Raw genomic sequence first — 7,321 nt, 5'->3', positions numbered from 1 at the left:
TTGTCGCTTGAGGAAAGTGCAACGGCTTTCACTCTGCAGACAACTCTGACAAGCTTTGTGTCCATTCAGCAGGCTGTTGAGCTGTGGGGTGTGCTTTCCTGCTCAAAGTAGAAGGCTGACAATAGGGAGACAACAGGCCTCTCCGCTCTGAAGGTTCATTAGCATCCCGTTCACATTAGCACCTGAAAAAGACCCTGTTAACTTGCCCTCAGAGGAAGCAGGTGCTATTAGAACCTTTAACCTTGTTGTCCCCAGACGCAAGAAATGAATATGCAAGATTTTGCATGAGAAGCAGCCAAAGGACAACAAGAGAAGGAGAGGCTGTGAAAGGCAGAGGGGAAATCAGAAGCTTTGAATACCTTGAGCAGTTTCTATGGTTATTTTGGATAATATGCTTCAGTTTCTATTCTATGATGTATTTTTATGATGTTTTAATACACTGTGATATTCTATTCTATTATATTCCTTTGGTTTCTTTGGGGCTTTTTTTATGGGGCAGGGGGAAGTCAATCTATTATTCAAAGCATCAGAAAGCAAAACAAGAAACAATGGATGGATACTAACTAACCCAAGGAGAGAAGCAACCTAGAATTAAGAGAGAACTTCCTAGCTGTGAGAATAATTAACCAGTCAAATCAGAGGTGGTTATTCAGCCAGTTCTGACCAGTTCTGGAGAACCGGTAGTGAAAATTTGGAGTAGTTCAGAGATCCAGTAAATCCCAACTCTGACTAGCCCCACCCCCATCTATTCTCTGCCTCCCAAGTCCCAGTTGATTGGCTGGGTCTTCTTTGGTTGCCCTGCACAGGAGAACAGAGCTGGAAAGCAAGTTAGTGGGGTGGGAGGGAATGGAGATTTTACAGTATCCTTCTCCTGCTATGTCTACCAAGCCACGCCCACCAAGCCACACCCACAGAACAGGTAGTAATCCCACCACTGAGTGAAACCATGTGCTTTCAGAAGTTATGGGTGCTCCATTACTGCTTTCAAAAAGAGACTGGACAGCCATTTGTCTGAAATGCTCAAATGGTTGTCCAATCATTTCTGGAAAACCTCCAGCGATGAAGCACCCATTACTCCTGGAGGCCAGTTGTTCCAATGATGGGATGGGATGGAATAGAGTAGAATAAGAATAGAATAGAATAGAATAGAATAGAATATTTATTGTCACTTCAAACGTATACTAATCAGTAGTCCTGCTATAGATAACCTCCTCCCAGAGGGGACCAGCAGAGACCATGAAGTGGGTTTGTGGGGTCTCTCACAATGCTTTGAGCTCTAAGCACATCAGTCTTATAAGCAGTATCCTGAATAACAGGAAGCAAGTTTCCTATAATCTTCTCCACTGTCCTCACCACTCTCTGTAGGGACTTTCTATCTGAGGCGCTGCTGCCACCAATTGTTTTCAATGTCAGGAAATTTATCCTTAGTTCTGGGTTAGATCTCCTTCTGACTAGCTTCTACCTGTTACTTCTTGTACCTGCCCTCAGGGGCTTTGTATGACAGTCCCTCAAGTACCTAACATAGTAGGGTTAATAGTAGAGTCACAACTGACACTTTCAAGCATGATATGCCTAATATAGTGTGACGTTTAAGGAGATGGTGGAAAGTCTAGTAGATTCTGAAAAGGAGGACCATTATAGAAGAGATTGGAAAACCATTTGTCTGAAAAAAGATTCATTAAACCAGGAGAGCAGGAAGCATGCAAACATGACTCAGAGTTATTCCTCTTTATTTACACTAAGGATACGTTGAGGTGGAGAATTGCTTTGAAAGGCTTTCAAGGTTCTGGCTACAAGCTATAAAGTTCCTTCCAGAAGTACAAACAGTTTTTGCTTTCTGGAGGGCTTAACAAGTATGTTTACCTCCTCACTTGTCTACTGTGAGTTTGTGGGTCAAACACCTTTTTTTTTTCCTCAGGCCAACTTATTTTTAAGGGTTGGTCAAATAAAATTAGAAGAAATCTTCCTCATCATAAACCACTGTTTGTTTTCAGAGAAAAGGGAGTTATACATCCAATAAATACCTCATTCTTGCCCAGCATTCAGATTTTACGATGCCATTAAAAGGCAGCAAAAAGGTAAATTATCTGCTTTTTTTATTGTTGCAGTTTCATGATGGTGGTGTTGTATATTACAATGAAACTGGATTTTCAGTCTCTGGAACCAAATTGTCTTGGATCCTTTTCAATTGCCATTGACCAGAAAATGACTCTGATCTAGTTATAAACCCCAAATTTTACTGTTTCCAATTGTTGCTGAATTACTCCTTCAGTTGATTGTAGGAGAGTTTATTTCATATAGCATACGAAATGATTGCATCTCTGAAATGATTCACTACTAAAATGGGCAACATCCTGCCCACACGCTTTTATCTTTCTTGGTGACTTCAATCTACCTCATATTGACTGGACCCTAAATGAATGTACAACTTAACCCATACACGCAACCTTCTACAATGCTGTTACAAATCTGGGTCAGGAACAATTAGTAACCAACAATACTAGACTAAACAACTGCCTCGATCTCATCTTCTGTAATAGTTTGAATTTAATTTATGGAATACAAACTAAAGAACCCTTTTCCAGCAGTGACCACAATATGATTGACTTTTCTCTCAACATACGCCCACACAAAAATCATCACAATGACATAACCCCCAATTATAACTTCAAAAAAGGCAACTATGATCAACAACTATGTTGATCAACAATTGAGGCAGCTATGACAACGATCTCTCATCCCTTGATTGGCAATCTCTATTCACTGGATGCAATACTGTAGAAGACCATTACAACATATTTTTACTTGAAGTCAAAAGAGTCATCAAACTATATGTACCAATAACAACCCCCAAAACCAGAAAAAACAAATTACCCATAACAATAAGGAAACTTCAATCCAAAAAGAGATCACTCTGGTGGAAGAACAAATCTGGTCACGTTGCCAACTTCAAAAGCCGATACAAAAATTTATGCCACCAGATAAAGACTGAATGCACCAATTATCACATTAAACAAGAGGAAAACCTTCTACGTACCAATTCCTCCCTCGCTTTTTACAATTTTGTAAACAACAAACTAAAAGACTCAAGGTCCATCCTACCCCTGATAGGACCTGATGGTAAAGACTACAACGATGACACCATTAAAGCCAACCTCTTTAACACATTCTTTGGCTCAGTATTTTTAAACAGCAATGGATCATGCCCAGTATTTCCTAGCCGTACCACAGATAACAACAATGATCTAATACATATCGATTTTACAGAAGACAATGTTGAAAAAGCACTACGCAATCTAAAACCATCTCTATCTATTGGACCGGATGGAATATGTGCCTACTTCTTAAAAAAGCTATCCACTGCCATAGCCAAACCTCTAAGCATAATCTTTGAAAAATCTTTCAGGACCAGCTCCTTGCCAAAACTATGGTCACAAGCCACGGTCATCCCCATCTTCAAAAAGGGAGACCCAAGCCTAGTTGAAAATTACAGGCCAATCTCCTTATGCTGCGTCACCTGTAAAGTCATGGAATCAATTATTAACCAATCCATTATCCTCCACTTAGAAACAATCAACCTACTCTCCAATAAACAATTTGGTTTCAGAAAAAAACTATCCTGTAATCTACAACTCTTACACTGCAAAAACATATGGACTACACAACTAGATCAGGGCAAAACAATAGACACAGTCTACATAGACTTCTGTAAAGCCTTTGATTCAGTGGTACATGACAAACTACTCCTAAATCCTAAGCTCTGTTTGCCTGTTTCTTTTCATAGTCAGGGTGAATGAAAGCATAGCCTGTTTTCAATGAGTCAGAGGAAACATAACCTTTGTAAAAATTAGTTCATTTTAAAAAATTTCCTAGGAAAGGAAGGAAATGAACAAAACGAAGGAAGAGAAGGGAAGGGAAGGGAAGGAAGGAAGGAAGGAAGGAGGGAGGGAAGGAAGGAAGAAAAGAAAAAAGGAGGAGGGGAAGAGAGGAAGAGAAGAAAAAGAGGAAAGGAAGGAAGGAAGATTTATCTCATAACTGAAACAACTCTCAAAAAAAATGACCAAATTGCTATCTTGCAGATGCTAAAATGATATGAGCTATTGTCACTGAACTACTATAAACCATGGCTCATGGTGTCTATGAAGAAGTTAACTTTGTCATAAAGAATAAGAGGTAAGAGAAAGTTGAAGGGCACATGAAAAAGCAGTGATTATACACATCCCACTCCCTTCTAACACTGATGATGTTTCCTAGTTGGGTAATGAAATGTTCTCAAGAAAACAACCAAAGCTCAGAGGGCATCAAGAACTCCACCATTCAGCCCTGAGCTACAAACGGAAACCTCCAATACCTAAGAGATTGCCACAAGGAAAGAGTCAACCTATTCTTCAAAGCACCTGAAGGCACGACAAGAAGCAACGGATAGAAACTAATCAAAGAGAGAAGCAACCTAGAACTAAAGAGAACTTTCCTGACAGTGGGAACAATTAACCAGAGGAACAACTTGCCTACAGAAGTCGTGGGTGCTCCATCACTGGAGGCTTTTAAGAAGAGACTGGACATCCACTTGTCTGGAATGGTATATAGGGTCTTCTGCCTAAGCAGAGGGTTGGATTAGATGGCCGCCAAGCTCCCTTCAACTCTGTCATTCTGTTAAATATTCTCTTCTATTGGTACACTCATCTATGTTTCTCTAAAACAAACCAACATCAGTTGTGACCACACTGATGGGAAATGGAAACCCCCCCAAAAAATGAGATTGGCTATGCCTCTCAAGGGACGCGGTGGCTCAATGGCTAAGATGCTGAGTTTGTTGATCAAAAAGGTTGGCAGTTCAGCGGTTCGAATCCCCACCGCCGCGTCACGGAATGAACTCCCGTTCCTTCTCCCAGCTTCTGCCAACCTAGCAATTCGAAAGCATGTAAAAAATGCAAGTAGCAAAATAGGGACCCCTTTGGTGGGAAGGGAACAGCGTTCCGTGCGCCTTTGGCATTCAATCATGCTGGCCACATGACCACGGAGACGTCTTCGGACAGCGCTGGCTCTTCGGCTTTGTAACGGAGGAGAGCACCGCCTCCTAGAGCCGGAAATGACTAGCATGTATGTGCGAGGGGAACCTTTAACTTTATGCCTCTCCAACAATTTCAGACTTTAAACCTACCACATTTCCTGTCTCTAATGTAAGCTTCTCAACAACGTCTCTAATGTAAACTTGTCTATTGTTGCTTTCAGACAACCTGCCTCATATCCCAATCTTTCTGATTCCTGTACAAAATGCACCTGGGATCCTTCAGTGCTATTTTCACTGTCTGAGGCTCTTTTTATGTCTTCTCTGCAGCGCTTCTGGTGTGTCAATAGATAAGGGAAGCGAGCACTGGTGGTACCACTGTGGAGAGTTATTTAGTAAAAGATCAGCTGGAGTTGTTTAGTTTCTTCTGTGCAGGCTAGAGGAGGGAGGGAGAAAAAACCCAATGCTTGTCAGTTTCCTGGAGAGCAGCTGCCTTGAAATAGAAGTTCTCCATTCACATTAATCATGGGGATTGCAGTTTTTGCACAGTGGCAATTCCCTTCTCATCACAACGTTCAATTTCCAGGCAGCTCATTTTGAGACCGAACTGGGAATCCTAGACAAGGAAGGCCAGAATAGAATTCAACAGCAGCCTTGGATAATAAGCAAACCAATTTGATATGGTTGCATTTTGGTTTTTTCCCTGCCCTTAAATTTTTCAAGGCGATCTTATCCTTCCCCTTCAGACAAACTAACCTGATAGGCTTCGGGAGAGGAGAAAAAACGAAGGATCTTCCCTTCAGGGGGAAAAAGAGATGAAAATTAACCACAGCCATTATTGCCAAATGTCTAAAAGAATGGGGGGATGTTGGCTGCTAAAATAGCTAGATGCAGATTACAGATTAACAGAGTTGGAAGGGACCTGGTAGATCATGTAGTCCAACCCCTCGCCCAAGCAGTTCTGATAGATAGCAGTCCAATCTCTTCTTGAAAGTCTCAAGTGATGAAGCTCTCACAACTTCCAAAGGCAACTTCTGTTCCATCGGTTGATGGTTCTCACTGTCAGAAAGTTTCTCCATACTTCCAGGTAGAATCTCTCCTAGATCAGTTTCCATCCATTATTCCTTGTCTAGCTTTCAAATGTCTCCTCTCTGGGGCAGCCCCTCAAATATTGGAAGACTGCTGTCCTGTTTCCCCTGGTCCTTCTCTTTACTAGACTAGCCATGCCTAGTTCCTGTAACTGTTCGTCGTAGGTTTTAGCCTCCAGTCCCCTATTTATCTTCTCTGCATTTTTTCCAAAGTCTCAACATCTTTTTTATAGTGTGGTGACCAAAACTGGATGCAGTATTCTAGGTGTGGTCTTACTAAGGCTTTATAGAGTGATATTAGTATCTCACTTGATCTTGATTGTATCCCTTTGTTAATGCAGTTTAGGATTGTGTTGGCTTTTTTGATTGCCGCCGCACACTGTTGGTTCATATTTAACTTGTTATCCACTAAGAGTCCAAGGTCCGTCTCACAGTTACTGCTATTGAACTTGGTTTCTCCCAATCTATATGTGTACTTTTGATTTTTCTTGCCTAAGTGCAAAACTTTACTTTTTCTTTTCTTCTATTTATTTGTTGATAAGCAACAGCCTCACAAAGGAAGCAGCAGGATGAACAAGATAAATCAAATAAATGGTACCTAGCTCTAAACTTCTTCTGGGCAGAAAAAAATATAAGCTGTTTGGACAGCACTGAGAAGAACTGCAATGTCCAGCATGAATAATATTTAGAAGAGTAAAGATACCCCTGCAACCAAAATACAGTTTAGTGAACGCAATATTTTTTTCCAATTGCTCCTTATGGCTGTGAAGCTTGGTGTCAGCTTTCCAGGAAAACAATGTTGTGGTTCACCGGCAGCAGGTATGGATGGCTGAAGTCTCGGAGAGCGAGGACTCAGATGAGGGGCCTATGTGTGATGCAGGGATGGGGCCAGGACCATCAGGAAGTGGAATGCTATCTTTGGAGATTGTAGAGGCTGGCAGAAGTGATGAAGAGGAGCCAAGGAACCTGTGTCCCGAGGAGCCTGTGTCCAGTGCATGTGCACACAGGGCTGCTCAAAAGAAAGAGCAGCTGCAGCAACATTGGGTAATTCAGGAGTAAGGCTGCAAGGTAATGGCCCCTCCCTTAAGAGATAAAAGCCAGCTGAGAAACTGGAGTTCTTTGCAGGAAGCAAAGAAGTTTTGCACACAAGCCTTGTGGTCGTTCGGACTCTTTTTGTGTTTGGAGACTTTTTGTATGTGAAATATTGCTTGGCAACTTGATCTAG

General features: G+C 41.5%; 1 long non-coding RNA gene across 1 annotated transcript in view; it reads left to right on the top strand.

Annotated features, from left to right (window-relative positions):
- The window catches only part of LOC148130802 (uncharacterized), a 32,564-nt gene that overhangs the window by 3,535 nt on the left and 21,708 nt on the right, over positions 1-7,321 (top strand). Inside the window, exon 2 of the long non-coding RNA XR_015749625.1 lies at positions 4,080-4,173. This is a non-coding gene — a long non-coding RNA (uncharacterized LOC148130802). The remainder of the gene's footprint in view (positions 1-4,079; positions 4,174-7,321) is intronic.

Source organism: Notechis scutatus, chromosome 4, assembly GCF_049901735.1.
Source record: "Notechis scutatus isolate UNSWTSFEM ecotype Mainland chromosome 4, rNotScu1.2, whole genome shotgun sequence".
In the NCBI taxonomy this organism is placed as follows: domain Eukaryota; kingdom Metazoa; phylum Chordata; class Lepidosauria; order Squamata; family Elapidae; genus Notechis; species Notechis scutatus.
The sequence above is the reverse complement of the archived record's forward strand: the minus strand, read 5'-3'. Positions and strand labels throughout refer to the sequence as shown.